This window comes from Echinops telfairi, unplaced genomic scaffold (genome assembly GCF_000313985.2).
Source record: "Echinops telfairi isolate 266 unplaced genomic scaffold, ASM31398v2 ScPeMD7_7436;HRSCAF=8474, whole genome shotgun sequence".
NCBI classification, from domain to species: Eukaryota; Metazoa; Chordata; class Mammalia; order Afrosoricida; family Tenrecidae; genus Echinops; species Echinops telfairi.
Genome location: NW_022111336.1, coordinates 2,874,519 through 2,891,529, shown reverse-complemented (window position 1 = coordinate 2,891,529; position 17,011 = coordinate 2,874,519). Strand labels below are relative to the sequence as shown.

Here is a 17,011-nt window from a genome sequence, read left to right as displayed (position 1 = left end):
TGACAGACTAGACTCAACCCCTTCACTCTTAATCCTCTCAAGTCCCAAATTGACACCAGATTATGTTACTACCACATATACAATGTAGTTTTGTCATCCAAATGTAAAGAAAATAAAATACCTCATGAAAAATAATGGTCTGGATTAGTTGCAATTGGATAAGCTTTAATTATCCCAGAGTTTCTAAATGTTTCTGGTATGGTCTGAAACAGTATTTATTTGTTTTTTAGGTTGTTACAGCAACTTATGGTTAGGGTTTTTTTGCCCAGCTGAACTAGAAAGGTTCTGTTTGGCCTAATTAAAATGGAACCATTTGCTTTTCATCAAATATCAAATGACATTGCTGCTCAGTGTTTTCTAACTTTAAGTGTTTAAAATCACTTGTGATTTTGTGTTGGCTCACATATCTGAAGAAAACAACAAAATAAAACCCCTCAGCCTTTATTGAGGCATATCACAATGGAGTATTGTTTTGGAGGGGGCGTGGTGGGGGGGCAAGGTACAAGTCATGCTTTCCCCAGAAAAGCTGTCTTCCCAAATCCAGAACTGCTCCGGTGAGCTGTTTGGGGCTGGTCACCTGACCTACTTGAATCTAAAATGCCCAGGTTTGAGTGCCAGGAATGCTGCAATCCAGAGTATAGTTATGGCTAACCTTACTTCTAAAAGTGAGGGCTAGGTCATAATTCAATGGAGGCAAGCAGTGAACAAGAAAGAATGGCATCTTCAATCCTGATAATGCAATTCTGTGTGTTATTATGGGGCTCATCCACACAATACCATATTCATGGCCAATTGATATCAATGTCTGCTAAAGAGCATGGTGATGCAAGTATTTTAGATCATTGTTAGGTGCCATGGCATTGGCTTCAACTCATAGTGACCTATGTACAACACAACGAAACACTGCTGGATCCTGCATCGTCCTCACCATTGTTACTATGTTTGAATCCATTGTTCCATCCACAGTTCCATCTCATTGAGGGTCTTCCTCTTTTTCTTTTTTTTAATTTTAATTTTTTATTAAAAGATCATTTTATTGGAGGCTCTTCGAACTCTTATAGCAATCCATACATCAATCGTATCAATCCTGTTTGTACATATGTTGCCGTCATTCTTTTCTAGACATTTAATTTCTATTGAGCCCTTGGTATCAGCTCCTCTTTATAACCTCCCTCTGCCCCCCCAATGACCCCTTGATAAATTATAAATTATTATTATTTTCAATTTCACACCAACCACTGTCTCCCTTCCCCCATGGCTTCTGTTGTTCTTCTCTCTGGAGGGGGTGTGGGGAATGCGATTATGTGTTGATCGTTGGGATCAGTTCCCCCTTCCTCCTCTCCTCTCCCCACCTTCCCCCTACCCTTCTGGTATCGCTATTCTTGTTCCTGTCCCTGGATGCTGTGTGTCTTTTTCAAAAAGACTGTATGGGGGCTCATACAGCTCTTTTCACAATCCATCCATCCATCCATTGTGTCAAGCACATTTGTACATTTGTTGCCATCATTTTCAAAGCATTTTTTATCTACTTGAACCCTTGGTGTCATCTCCTAATTTTCCCCCTCCTTCCCTCTTGATAATTTATAAATAAATATTTTTCATGTCCTACTGACCGATGTCTCCCTTCACCAGCTTTCCTGTTGTCCATCCCCCAGGGAGGGTTTATATGCAGATCATTATGATTGGTTTCCCCTTTCTCTTCCCACCTTCCCCATCCCCTCCTGGTATTGCTACTCTCATTACTGGTCCTGTGGGGTTTATCTGTCCTGGATTCCCTGTGTTTCCAGTTCTTATCTGTACCCATGTACATGCTCTGGTCTAGCCAGATTTGTAAGGTAGAATTGGAATCAGGATAGTGGGGTAGGGTGGGGGGAAGGAAGCAATAAAGAACTAGAGGAAAGTTGTATGTTTCCTTGGTGCTATACTGCACCCAGACTGGCTCGTCTCTTCCTTGTGACCCGTCTGTAAGAGGGTATCCATGTGCCTACAGATGGTCTTTGGGTCTCCACTCTGCACTCCCCCTCATTTACATTGATATGATTTTTTTTGTTCTAGGTCTTTGATGCCTGATACCTGATCCCATCAACAACTCATGATCACACAGGCTGGTCTGATTCTTCCAGGTGGACATTGTTGCGTCTCAGCTAGATGACTGCTTGTTTGTATTAAAGCCTTTAGGGACTTCCTCTTTTTCAATGACCTTCTACTTTCCAAGCATGCTGACCTTCTTCAAGGACTGGTCCCTCCTGATAACATGTCAAAAGTATGTCCTCGCTTCTCAGGTTCAGTCTGTTAGAATAACTGCCTCTTGGTCTATGTACAGGTTCCTCATGAGCCTGCTGACATATTCTGTAACTCTTTCTTCCCAATGTCATCCATAATTTATTATTACACAGCTGAATGCCAATTAAACATAGGTGGACATCTTTCTAATATTCTCTACTTTCAGCCAAGATTCTTCTGCCATCAACAATGATATCTCTCTGGCCAGGACCTCTTCTTAATTGTGCTTGGATTTCTGGCAAACCCCTGTCAATGGACTGCTGCATCCATTTTGTTTGGGTTTTACTTGCATATGATTGTAATGATATTGTTTGCTACTTTCCATGTTCTGCTGGATCAACTTTCTTTGGAAGAAGCACAAATATGAATTGCTTCCAGTTGGCTAGCCAAGTGGCAGTCTTCCAAATTTCTTGACACACATGAGTGAGTGCCTGCAGCACCACACGCTGTCTGAAACATCTCAGTTTCTATCCTGGCAATTCTCGGAGCCTTTGTTTTTCATCAATCTCTTCAGTGCCACTTGGGTTCTTACCTTCAAAACCATCCATCCATGATCATATGTTTCCTTCCTGACATCCTTGAAAGTCGGCCAATTCTTTTTGGTGTCATGACTATGTTTTCTCTCCATCTTTTTCTGTTTCTTGTGTCATTGAATAATTTTGTCCATAGGATCCTTCCATATTTAAATTTGATTTCTTTGTCTTCAGTTCTTTCAGCTTGAGAAAGGCTGGGCCTGTGCTTCCTTTTGGTCTTCTAACTCTAGGATTTTTGCACATTTTAGCTCAAATTGATTTTAAGTAAGTTAATAAATGGATGTGTGACATATAAAATGGTACATTGGATAAAGAAAAGGATTCATATACTACTAAAATCACATGTATGGAGATAACCAAGTTTAACACTATTAACTCTATACATGACTTTCATCACAAATCTAGAAGTGATTCTAAAGATCAGCAAATTGGTGATTAACTTGCTATAAAATAACAAGACTAGACGTGCCTAAGTCTTCCTACCTTTTTAGAGCCCTTTTGCTTTAATGTCGCTGCTATCTCATTATGTCCTCAAATGACGTTCCAAAGTTGAAAAGCAAAAGACAATCTTCTTTTCTTGTTCTTTTCATGGGGGAGGCAATAAGTTTCCCAGAAGTGTCCTTGTATTCCCCTTCCCTGTCCTTGGCCAGAATTGGGTCAGATGGCCAATTCTGATCACAAGGGAGGTTACATAAGTAATTGGCATGTAATGCCTCTCTGTAGGGAAACAGGTAGGAAAAGGGAGACTGGGACTGGTAAATTGGTAGACAATTGGTGGAGACTACCACAATCATGCCATTCAACTCCTTGGTTTTACAAATGATGAAGGGTTCAGAGAAAGGGAGTAACTAATAGTCATTTAGTGTCAAACAGAATCATCTTGAACCTGTATTGGATCACTGTGCAGTTCTGAGCATCCTCCACTAGCCAAAGTGCTTCCCCAAAGGTACCATCTCCTCATCTCTGAGATGAGGGAATTGGCTAGATGCAATGAACTCATCAGTTTACAAATTGGCATTGATTGAGCACTGAATGTATGCCATGCACTAAGCGAAGTGCTGGAGATATGCAAATTAATAAGCAATAGTTTCACTCTCAAAAATCTAGATAATTTCAATGTTCCAGTTTAAAAGATAATATAATGGCAAAATAGTTTTTGAAAACATTAAAATAAGGTACCCATTAAAAAAGTTTAGAAGGTACATGTATATCAAAAAACTAATTGTCTATGACAGTAGTTGACCAGTGATAAGCTCATGGGTCAAATTCAGTCCACTCACTCCTGTTCTTGTAAATAAAGTTTTATTGGAACATAGCGAAGGCCCTTTGTTTATATGTATTCGATGGCCACTATTCTACTGCAACTGCAGAGTTCAGCAGTTGTGACAGAGACCACATGGAAAAATGTTTTTCATGTAAAATATAGGTGACATTTATTTTGTCATATTCTCCAAATGTTTTATATGTATTTGACTGGGATTTTTTTTCAATCTTTTTTGGATTCTTGCAAAATCCGCAGGTAGTAAATTGACAGCAGCAATAAAAGGTCTTGATTACTTGTGCCACTCTTACCCTGGGGAAAGATTTTTTTGGTAACACTCTTAACAGCTGAATTATTCTTGGTTCAGAGAGAAATAACTCAGTTTAAAGAAATGGCAAATTTGACCTGGATGGTTTAGATGAAATGCTTTGATAACTTGTCTAGAAGCCAAACTGATACACATGACTTTACTTAGGATGAAGCGGTGTAAACAGTTAACACACTCAGCTGCTTACTGAAAGGTTGGAGGCTCAAGTACACCCATTTGAAGCCTTGGAAGACAGGCCTGGCAATCAGGTTCTGAAAGGTCATGAAAAACCTATGAAATAGAATTCTACTCTGATACACATGGGTTGCCATGTGTTCAAGTGCCCTCAATGGCAAAAGAAAAACACAAAAACACTCAGAAATACCCTTTTTTTTTCAATAGGAATATATCAATGAGTGACATGAGGCAAGTCAAATGCAGCTAACCCCAATCTCCTTTCTGGCCTCTTTGAGACTCTCTGAGGTCCTGGTTCCTCCAATGAATGAATAACTGGTACTTCAAATTCATTAGTGCATTAGTCTAGGTACTTTAGAGAAACAAATCCACAGCAACTCATGTATAAGAGAGTTTTATGTAAAGAAAGTGTGCATCACGAAAACATCCCAATCCAATGCTGCCCAAGCCCACAAATCCAACATTAACCCATTAACCCAACACCAGTCCACAAAGTCCTCCACCTCACAAAACAGAGGCCATGATGCTGACTGCAGGAGGAAAGCTGAGTCAGCGAACGAATAAGCATCTCAGCACTAGCGGGGGTCTCCACACGGCTGCTCCAGCACCCAGGGCTGCATCGGGATAGGTCCATGTAGCTTCTCCTTGGGGATGTCTTGTAGGAAGTCAATCTTGCAAGCTGAAACAGGGAACTGCTAAGGCAGCTGCACCCTGGTGCGACCATCACAAAGCAAGAGACCCGAGAACTTGAAAGGCGAGGCTCACCACCCATTTATCCCTCCGCCTTTCAATTAGCCCCACATGTGATTATCGGCCAGGTTGGCACAATTAACTAACTCAATTAGGTTGCATCTCAACTCAACTCTTCTTTCAGACTCTTTCATGATTGCTCATGAAGCCACTCTTCCTCCACCCAACCAGATGTCACAGAGACTTGGGTTCAAATATTGACTTCATTCTTTAAAATGGGGGGTTGCAAGACATCTCAGCTCCAGTCTTCTATTTTGCACCACATGGAGAATAATATCCACCTTATTTGTGAGTGGTGCCCCAGTGACACAACCATTCAGTGGGGGACTGCTAACTGAAGATTGACAGTTCCCAACCCACCCAATGGCTCCGTGGGAGAAAAGATCTGGTAATCTGCTTCCGTAAAGATTACAGCCTAGGAAACCCCATGGGGCAGTTCTACTCTGTCAGATAGAGTGTTTTTGAGCCAGAATTGTTTGTTCTGTTGTACATAGAATAGCTATGTGTCAGAAGGCACTAGATGGCATTTAACAACAACAGCATTTAATCATAGTCTGTAAGCCCAACCTATCTCTTCTACTGCATCCCTCAAGACTGTTACAATTGTTATTCCCCTGGCATGAACTGAAGGTTCTTTCAAGGGTACTTTTGACTCTACGTGGTTGAACTTCATGGGTTCACTTTGAAACCCAACCAAAATATACCATTCCACTGTGCTAGAAATGCAACTGAATCCATTTGCTCAATCATAATTCTCATTCTTAAAGCCCAGTTCCAATGCCATCTACTCACCAAGTTTTGCTGAGTCCCAAGCCAGAGATGAATCCTCCTTCAGTGGATTCTGATGGAAAAGCTTCCTTTTCTTTAAGACACCACTTAAAGTGAGACCACTGTCTCCCTTCAAGTTAATTTCAATTCATAGTGATCCTATAAGACAGATTAGAATTGTCCCACCGGGTCTCTAACATTGCACATTTTTATGAAAGCAGACTATTACATGCCCTCGAAGTGGCTGGCAGTTAGCAGCACAGTGCTTAACCATTGCATCACCAAGGATCTTGATGGTGTGAGGCAGGAGTCCAAATTCATTCTTTTGCATGCATAGCCTGTATCATTTAGGTTTTGCTGCCTAACAAACCACTCCAAAGCTGAGTGACTTAAAGCAACAAACATTTGTTGTTTCTCACAATTCTGTGATCCAATTGAGTGGGCAGGCCTGGTGTGGGCTGGCTCACCTGATTTCTGCTGACAGTGGGAGCCTCCGCTGAAACTGGACGGTAGGGTGACTTTTCTCCCCTGTCTGGGGTTGTCAGGCTGGTTCATGCCATGGGCCTTAGCTGGGATGGCTCTGCTCTCTGATAGACATGGTGTTCCATCCTCTAAGGGGCTACCTCAGGCTTCTTCACAAGCTGTTCCAAAGAGCAGCAAGAGTTGGAAAAGCCTCTGTGGGAGGCACTTTTCAAGCCTCTATGTCCTGTTTATGTGTCTATTCCACTAGACACACATCAAGGCAAATGGCCAGGTCCAGAGGGCACATAGATAAAAGGATATTTATAGAAGGAGGTGTACGGTTTTTGCAGGGTGTGTTAGTCTGGGTACTTTAGAGAAACAAATCCACAGCAACTCATGTATAAGAGAGAGTTTTATATAAAGGTTAAGTGCGCATCAAGAAAACATTCCAACCCAGTGCTGCCCAAGCCCACAAGTCCAACATAAACCCATTAACCCATATGTCCAACACCAGTCCACAAAGTCCTCCTTCATCTCACAAAGCAGACGCAATGATGCCGACTACAGGAGGAAAGCCGAGTCAGTGAACCTGTAAATATCTTAGCGCTGGCAGGGGTCTCCACATGGCTGCTCCAGCACCCAGAGCTGCATCGGGGTAGGTCCATGTGGCTTCTCTTCAGGGATGTCTTGCGGGAAGTGAGCTTTGCCAGCTAAAGCAGGGAACTGGCTAAGGCAGCTGCACTCCAGTCTGACCAGCAGAAAGCAAGAGATCCGAGAACTAGAAAGGCTAGGTTCACTAAGCCATTTGTCCCTCTGCCCTTCAATTAACCCCACATGTTAATTGGCCAAGTTGGCACAATAAACTAACTACCTCACAGGAGGACATTATTGCAATTATCTAGCCTAGCCCAGCCACTAGCTGGTTATGTGGCATTGAGCAAATCACTTGCTTCACTGAGCTGCCTTCAAAAAAATACCTGTCAAATGCAATTTCTCAGGTTCTTGGAAAAAACATATACCTATATTTCAAATTATTTACACAAATTTATCTTTATATTTTTATACATGTTACCATTGTATGTGAGTTAACATATCTCGTATCTCTTGCAATGCTTACTTCACATGATGCCTTCTCCTCAAACTCCTTGTGACAAGACCTATTTATGAACTAAGGACAATACAAAGGGTGTTAGTAAATGTCTGAGAAACAGGCTGGCTTTAATAGGACCTTTATCCTAGGTGTTTTCCATTGTAATGCCTGGTTTCCCCTGCTCCCAATGTTTACATATATGCTCGTAGTAGGAAAATATAAAACAAAACAACAACAATAAACTCATTGCCATTGAGTTGATTAAAGTTCACAGTGACCTTATAGGACAGAGTATAACTGATCCTATGGGTTTCCGTGACTATAAATCCTTATGGGAGTAGAAAGTTTCCTCTTTCTCTCTCAGAGTGGCTAGTGAGTTCAAACTGCCGACCTTGCAATTAGGAGCCCAATGTGTAGTCTGCTTTGCCACCAGGTCACCTTGTAGGACAATATAACGAAAAAACTCACTTCCATCCAGGCAACGCTGACTCATAGCGACCCTCCGTGGGTTTCTGAGATTGTCAGACTGTTACTGCTCACTGGAGTAGAAACCCCAGCCTTTCTCCCACGGAGCTGCTGGTGGTTTCCAACTGCCGACTGTGCAGATCACAGCCCAACTTGTAACCACGACACCACCAGGGCTCCTTAGAGGAAGGTACAGAATGGAAAAGAAAATCAACTGGGAGAGATAACTACCCTTCCTATCTTGGCAGATTTCTTTTCACATTTTTCTTGGCTCTAGGAATTCCAATCTTGTTAACAGCTGACATAGCAACCCTGGGGTGCAAGGCTTAAGCACTTGGCTGCTGGTCGCAAGGTCACTTGTCCAAACCCACGCAGTGAATTGTGGGAGAACCTGGCAATTGACTCCTGTAAAGATTACAGCCTCTGAGGCAGCTCCACTCGGTCACGTGGGATAGCTGTGAGTCAGACTTCACTGGACGGCACCTAACAACATCGCCAGCCATAACTTACAAGCCGAGTTAAAATTTCTGGAAGGAGCCAATGGATTGAACTATTCTTCACTTTGAAAACTTATTAAAAACATGTTCAAATAAAAACCAACTTACTGACATGCCACTTAATTCTTGTTACTCAGGTACCAGGAATGGTGACTTGGGGCCGGGGCCAGGCGACAGAAACTTGCTCATTTGCTTGCTTGGCAGCAAACACAAAAACACAGCCATAAAACTCACGATTACTGACAAGTTATAAATAAATATGCACGGTTCTCTTTCGTGTTTTTTATTCGTCCCATAATCAAAACCATTTCCTTGACTTGACTCATTGTAAGGGCCTTTGCCAAGGGTTCCTCCTCCTTGCACGAGTGAAAGTCGACGCTCACGGGCCTCTACCTTTGGAAGGAATTTTCTCTGGGTGCCGTCAATGGTTAATGTTCTTGGCGGCTAACTGAAAGGCTGGAGATCCAAGTCCATCCAGAGGCACAGCTGAAGAGAAGTCTGGCAATCTGCTGTGGAAATTCAGTCATCGAAGAACCCGACGGAGACCAGTTCTCCTCTGAATACACGGGATCACCGTGAGTTGGAATCACCTCCATGACAGCTGCTTGTTTTCAGCAGAGTGAGAAGCCGATTCTTTTGTTGTGGTGTTGTTACTTCTTACTGTGGATTGAGTAAAGGTCTACAGAGCAGACCAGTTTCCCACTCAGTTCATACATATTCTTTTTCATGTCATTGATTGCAATCTTGCCTGTGTTTCTTGTTTCTATTTCCACTTCTTTCAGAAACCATCTGAACTTCGTTCCTGAGAAAATACTGCCCTTTTGGTCTCAAATGGTTGGTTATTCTAAGGAGTTCACACCTCCCTGGGGTTACTGCTCCCCCTATTGTCCTGTCTATTGTGTGGCTGAAAATTGAACCGTGGGAATGAGTTCCTTTTCAGACCTGAAAGTTAACGATAGGCCATAGTCTCTGGGTTCCATGATTTTTTAATCTCGTGTGGGTTGTCCAGTTGATTTCCACTTATTTTCCCATTAAAGCTTTTAGCAAATGTATTGGTGTATAGTTGGGGGTGTTCTTTTCTCTTTCTTACTCAAAATTGTTACCACTATACATAGGACATGTGAAGGCAGTTTGAACTGCCTCAATTTATAAGCTTCCAACTTCATTACTGAGATTTTACACATGGTTTAAAAAGTAATATAGGCAAATGGAGAGAACTTTACCCTAATTACAAACCCATCATTGACTTAGTGACCTGCTACTAATTTACAGGCTGACTACAGAGGCGTCAAATTTCTTAGTAATTTGTTGGAAGGAGGGAACAAAGGGAGAAATGAAGCCGGAGGAAGGCAGGGAGGAAATGAGGGAGACAGGTATTGCTGTTGTTCTTTTTAGGTGCTGTCCTGTTGCTTCCAGCTCATAACAACCTGATGTACAATAGGCTGCAATACTGCCCAGTCCTCATCCACCCTCATCATTGCTGCTATGTGTAAACCCATGCTGTAGCCACCATGTCAATCCATCTCGTGGAGGATCTTCCTCGTTTTCACTGACCCTCTACTTTACCATGAAAGGAACCCTGGTGGCAGAGTGTTTACAAGTTGGACTGCTAAGAACAAGGTAAAAAATTCAAAACCACCAATCCCTCCACAGGAGGAAGGTGAGGCTTTCTACTCAGGTAAAGAGTTACTGTCTCGAAAACTCACAGGGGCAGTTCTACCCTGTCCTACAGGGTCACTAGAGAAACAAATCCATAGACACACTCATATGTGTGTAAGAAAGAGTTTTATATACAAGAGAAATTGAATATTGAGAAAACATCCCAGTCTAGTTGAGATCAAGTCCACAAGTCCAATAATAGCCCATATGTCCGATACCAAGCTATAAAGTCCTGTTCAGAATCACGAATCACAAGCAATGACTCCGAATGCATGAAGAGTACAGGCCCGTGGGTGGAAAGTCTTGTGGATCCAGTGGCATTGTAAGCATCTCAGTGCTGGCAGGGGTATGCACGTGGCTTCTCCAGCTCAGGGCACTAGCATAGTTCCATGTGCTTGTCAGCTGCAATGTCTCACAGGGAGTGAGCAGAGAGAGAGAGTGTGTTTCCTGCTTCCTAGGAGGAAATACCAGAGTTCCCAGAATCCTCAGGAGAAGACCATGCCCACACAGAGGCCTCGTTGGCTATAACCCAATTGACAGGCTAGACTCCCTACACTCTTAATCCTCAAATTGACACCAGATTATGTGTCACCAAATAGGGAGAAGATGAGGAAGGGAGGGGAGGAAGGGGAAACCCATTGCAATGATTGAAGCATAACCACCGCCACTCCAGGAGGACAAACAACAGAAACCATGGGGGAAATGAGATAGCAGTTGGTGTAAGATATGAAAATAATAATAATTTATCAAGGGGTCATGTGGGTGGGAGGGAGGGAAAGAAAAGAGAAGCTCAAATAGAAAGTAAATATTTAGAAAATAATGATGGTACAAATATGCTTGATACAATTGATGTATGGATCATTATAAGAGCTGTAATAGCCCCCAATAAAATTACCTTTTAATTAAAAAACAGAGAAAAATAATAATTTAAAACTAAAAAACAGAAAAGGTTCATTCACACTAATCTTACCTTATTAACATAGACTTGAGGATTCACAACTCTTAAAAAAGAAGGACAGTTACATAATATCACAATAACACATACCTGGCAGAGGAGTGGTGGTTTTCCCATGGTGAGTCTCACCCATTGCACTCCAGATGTGCTGAGCCCTGCTATTTCCCCAGGTATGTGAAACTCCACTGCATCATTTGTGGTAGTAGGGGACTCCATTTGCACTCTCCCCTAATTAAAGATATATATATATGTGTGTGTGTGTGTGTGTGTATATGGTGTATACATGTGTGTGTATATATATATATATATATACACATATACCATCACAAGTCATTATGATTTTTTTTGTTTTATGCCAGCAGTAATTTGAATGGATTTTAAAAAAGATAACCTAGTAAGCAGTTTCAGCTTCCTGGTGGGATGGGTTAAAGGAGCTGCTGATAACTCAAGGAGTAGGATCTTAGACTAAGCTTGATTTTAGTAGAAATTAAAGGGCTTTTCTTTGTTTTGGGGGTGTTTTTTTGCAGCCAAACATAGGGTTTATTTATCTGGAGCAAAGTCAGATACTCTCATAATGGAAAGGTATTGGCTGAGTAGTTACCAAATGTCTGCTTCAAGTTAATCAATTTCCCTCATTCAGTAGTCTGTGAATAAGTAAGGAGCACTGCCTAATGTGTTTGTGCATTTAAGAAAATAGCCATTAAAAGTTCAAAATCAGAGATGGTAAAACCACTCTGTGCTAACTCCTTTTCCTATGGTCTATACTTATACCAAATATGACTCTGATTCACTTTACGGAATCGTTAGGTCCGTTTATTGTTGGTTTGTGTGTTAGTCCAGGTAGACTAACAAATCTAGGGAGACTAGAGAAACAAATCCAGGGAGACTCGTGTGTAAGAAAGAGCTTTATATACAAGAAAAATTGAATATTGAGAAAATATCCCAGCCCAGTCCAGATCAAGTCCATAAGTCCAATATTAGCCCATACGTCCAATGCCAATCTATAAAGTCCTCTTCAGACTCACAGAAACACAGGCAATGATGCCAAAGGCAGGAAGATCACGGGCCAGTGGGTGGGAAGTCTTGTGGATCCAGTGTCAGTAGAAGCATCTTAGCGCTTGGCATGAGTCTCCACGTGGCTCCTTCAGCTCCAAGGTTCTGGTTGCCATCAGCATAACTCCATGTGGCCTGATGAAAGGAATATGAAGCAGAGAGGGGAGTGTGTGCCCTGTCTCTGGCAAGCTATTTATCTCCTTAACGCCTCCAAATGAGGTAATCAAGCTGTGACCTGATTGGCAGACTAAACTCCTCCCCCTCACTCTTAAGTCTCAAGTTGACACCAGATTATGTAACTACCACAGTTTATTTTTGTTATTTTGTTCAGAATTTTTGGTTCTCTGCTGCAGGGTCACATTGTTTTTTATTTATTTATTTTAAAAATAATTTTATTGGATGTTCATACAGCTATCATATCATTCCATAGTTCAATCACATCAAGCAGTATTTTATAATTGCTACCACAATCAGTTTCAAAACATTCTTTTCCTTCTTGAACTCCTTGACATTAGCTCGCTTTTAGTCCCCCCACCACCACTCTCCCAGAAGCCCTCAATCTACTTGCTATCCCTATAGGTTCATCAATCCTGGGTTTCATATACGGAAAAACAATAAAACATGTAAGTAAAATTCAAGAGGGTGGTCCACAAGATATAACACATCTGAGATAAGCCCTGATATGAACAAACAAAAAAATACAGAAAATGTGGAAAACCAGCTCCATCCTAAGGTGCATCAGAGGGGGGATCAACTGACAAGGTTTTAAATGTTCAAGTCAGGTTTAGCCTTTTGATCTTATATAGTCGTCTATCCAATGCACTCTGTTTGGTAACCAGTTTCCTCTCATCTATCCCTGTATTATAAATACAGGGAAATCACCGGAGGCTTATTTCTAATGTAGATCCCACAAATTGCTTCCATTGTCATCCATTGCCTTCTGCAAACCAAACTCTCACAATTTAAGCTCTGATATGATTCTCACCTTTGACTTGGATTATATGATTTACTTCAGTCACTGATGTTGGTGTGCATCTTCTAGGTGTACTTAGTTGACATTTCACGTACAGGGCTGTTTATTTGGAGACAGGCCATGAAGACCCCTGATGCCATTTTATCTGATAGCCGGGCACTATCTAATTTCTTCACCATACTTTGCTATAATACCCATATCTTCTGTGTCCCCTTCCAGAGGGCAAGTATTGAGCAAAGCCATTCTGTAAGAACTAATTGTTCTTATGTTGTAGCTAGGATTTAGTGCATGCCCAAACCCATTCCTGGATCTGGGTCTGCTTTTGTTTTGTTTTTGTTTTGAATCTGTTTTTTACTCCATTTCAAAACCTCCTTATTAATTTATGGTAGAGGGGCTTATCAATCATCCCCCTGGGGCATAATGATCTTCGGTTAATATTGTTTTTTGTTAGCCCCTGGTGCTAGTTTTTTAAAGCCCTGTTGAGAGAGAGATATTAGGTCAATGTAAGCTATCTCCATATTACAGTACCTAAATTATTCATGTGTACAGAATCAATCCTTTTATGACTGCATGCTGTTTACACAAACAATGGGAGTTGACTGTCAGGGAAAATTTGCAGTATTCACTGAGAATTTCAGTCACAGGTTTTCCAGAATAATACATACCTTAATATAGAATATAGGGCACTGATGTATCAAGACCATGTTTGTTCACCTATTAACAGTTCAACAATCTTGGTACAGCTGTCTTCTGCTTCCTCAGACACCATGTTTTCCGTCCAAGTCCTCAGGTTACTAAGTCCTAAGTGTGTCTGAGGTAGAGTGCAGTTCATCCAGTGGCATTTCTGCATGGGATCTCACTGATGCAGTCTCTGGAACAAGATCCAGGATTCAATGTCCCAGTGTTCCATAGCACCTGGCTTGTGTCCCCCCAGGATGTACCCAGAAGCCCAGGTCAATGTGGCCCATTCAGTGCAGACCACCAAAGATACTCCCCCCACTCTGGTGTCCTCTAAAGCATTTTCAGTCATTCTTGCCCCCACCTGGAGTTCAGTCCTCTCCCTTTTCCTACCAACAGCCATGCATGTGTTTCCCCAGACGTGTTTGCTCCCGTTCCCTCTCCTGACTCGACTTTCCCATCAGTATCCCTCATCCCTCGGTTAGGGCTGTCTACCTGTCCTGGGACCTCATCATAGCTTTGCATGGCAGCCACTCAATAGACAACAACCCTTTCCCTTCCCTCAACAACTCGATCTTGGCTTATGTGTGGCGCCCTCTGGCAAAGTGAGCTTCAAGATACATACCTAAGGAAGTAAAAAAAAAAAGAAAAGAAAAAAGATGCATACCTAAAGAGGACTGTGTATGTTTCCTTGGCACCAGCCAGGCTCGCTACCAAGCTTTCTGGCCCTCCTGGCCAACAGACTGTATGTCCTGCAAGCCTGAGCTTGTGCCCGCCCTGCTGCTTGTTTCTATAGCAGTGGGCTTTTAATTTTTGGTCCTTTTGTGATTGACTTTTTAATATTTATCCTTTTGTAATCGGCTAATTTGACTCAGTGTAATGTTTTCCAGATCGCTCCATGTCTTGAGGTGTTTCATGGTTTCATAGCTGTTTTTAAGGGATGCATAGTAGTCCATTGTGTGTATGTACCAGAGGTTTTTATTAATACAATCTTCTACGAATGAGAATTTAGACTGTTCCAACTTCTTGCTATTGTGAACTGTACTGCAATGAACATGGGGAGCATACTTCGGGTATATGCCCAGGAATGGTATTGCTGGGTCATATGGTATTTCAATTGGCATCTGTTTTAGGAATTTCCATAGCGCTTTCCACAGAGGCTGTACATATTTACAAGCCCACAGCACTGAATAAGTGTTCCAATCTCACCACACCCTTTCCAGCATTTGTTGTTCTCAGTTTTGCTTTGTTTTTTAATTGGGCTACGGATATGGGTGTTAGATGGCATCTCATGGTTGTTTTGACTTGCATTTCCTGGATGACTAGTGAACGGGAGCATTTCCTCATGTGCTTCTTAGCCATTCGAGTGTCATTCTTTGTTAGTCGTCCGCTCAGGTCCTTTGCCCACCTTCTCAGAGGGTTGTTAGTTTTTTCCTTGTTGTAGGCGTGTAGTATATTATAATTTTAGTAGTTAGTCCTTTGTCTGCTATGTCATTGCTAAATATCTTTTCCAAATCTGTGGGCTCTCTTTTGACTCTTTTAATGAAATCTTTTGATGTACACATGTTTAATTTTTAATAGTTCCAACTCATCTACTTTGTTTTCCACGAAGTGTGTTTCCTTTGTTATATCTGGTAGCCTGTGTATTCCCCTGCAGGGTCACTTTAACAGAATTCTTCTGAGTCAAACCCTCTGCTGAACTACATTTTGATACAGAATTATAATCTGCATGCTACTGCTCCTTCGGAGCATGTTGATATTTGTAAATTGTGTCCTTAAAAAGAATACACATACCATTATTGAATGCAGTATTTTTTAGATAAAATTATATTGATTTTGTAGTTAAAATTGTACATATTTTTATTGATCATTATCTCCCTGATAATAATCTTGGTGTTTCTGTATTTCTTCCATTTTTGCTCTCTGTATATGCAGCCTGTGTTATTAAATACATAAAAATATACTATCCTTATAGGTTGGCCACCGGAAACTTTTATGATAATATGAGGGCCAGCATATTTATCTTTGATAAAGCATTTTGCACTGTATTATGCTCTGTTTAGATAACTTGTTTCATACCTGGATTACAGGTAGGATTTGACAGACATTGTCGATTTTGTGATGAATTGTTTATTGTGACTTACAAGGGACCATCAACTCTCCATAACAGTTCAAATCACTCACAACCCCACTACCCTCACTCTCCCTTTCACCCAACTCAATGCCTGCCAAACCTCCAGTCCTCAGCGTTATTCCCCCACCCCTACCCTCCCTTCCTTGGAGCCTCCAAAATCTGCTTTTTTTGTTCTGCATGTCTTTGTCTTCATTTTTATCCATATAGTAGTGGCCTTTTTACAATACTTGCCCTTTTGTGATTGATGAAATTCACTCAGCATAATGTTCTCCAGGTCCTTCTGTATCATGAGTTGCTTCCTGGTTTCATCATAATCCTTTTGCCAAGCACAGTATTCCATTGTGTGTTTGTACCCAAGTTTGTTTATCAGTTCTTCCACTGATGGGCCTTTGGGCTGTTCCAACTTCTTGCTATTGTGACCAGTGCTGTGATGTACATGGCCATGCACAATTGTCTCTTTGTGTTATGTGGCTCTTACTTCTTTAGGGTACATACCCACAGAGGTATTGCTGGACCCTATGGGATTTCCATTCCCAGTTGTTTTCAGGTAGGTGAGTACATTTCTTTCTGGGTTTTCTATTCTGTTCCACTGGTATATGTACCGATCACTGTACCAGTACCATGCTGTTTTCACTACTGTGGTTATGTAACAGGTTTTGAGGTCAGGTAGTGAAAGGCCTTCTACTTTGCTCTACTTCTTAAGAAATTCCTTGCTTATTTTGTGTTACTTCCCTCTTCATATAAAGTAAGTAATTAGTTTTTTTCCCATTTCTTTAAAGAATATAGTTGGGATCTGGACTGAAATTGCATTGTTTCTATAGCTTGCTTTGAGTATTATAAGGAGTTCTGGTGCTAGTGGTTACAGTTGGGCTACAAACCACAAGGACTGACGTTCAAAATCACCAGCCATTCTGGGGGAGAAAGACAAGACTTTCTTCTCCCATAAAG

The 17,011-nt window shown here is 41.5% G+C and overlaps 1 pseudogene; it reads left to right on the top strand.

Moving 5' to 3' along the window:
- Positions 1-11,307: 11,307 nt before the first annotated feature.
- LOC115872679 lies at positions 11,308-11,456 on the top strand (annotated as a pseudogene).
- The last annotated feature ends 5,555 nt before the right edge of the window (positions 11,457-17,011 follow it).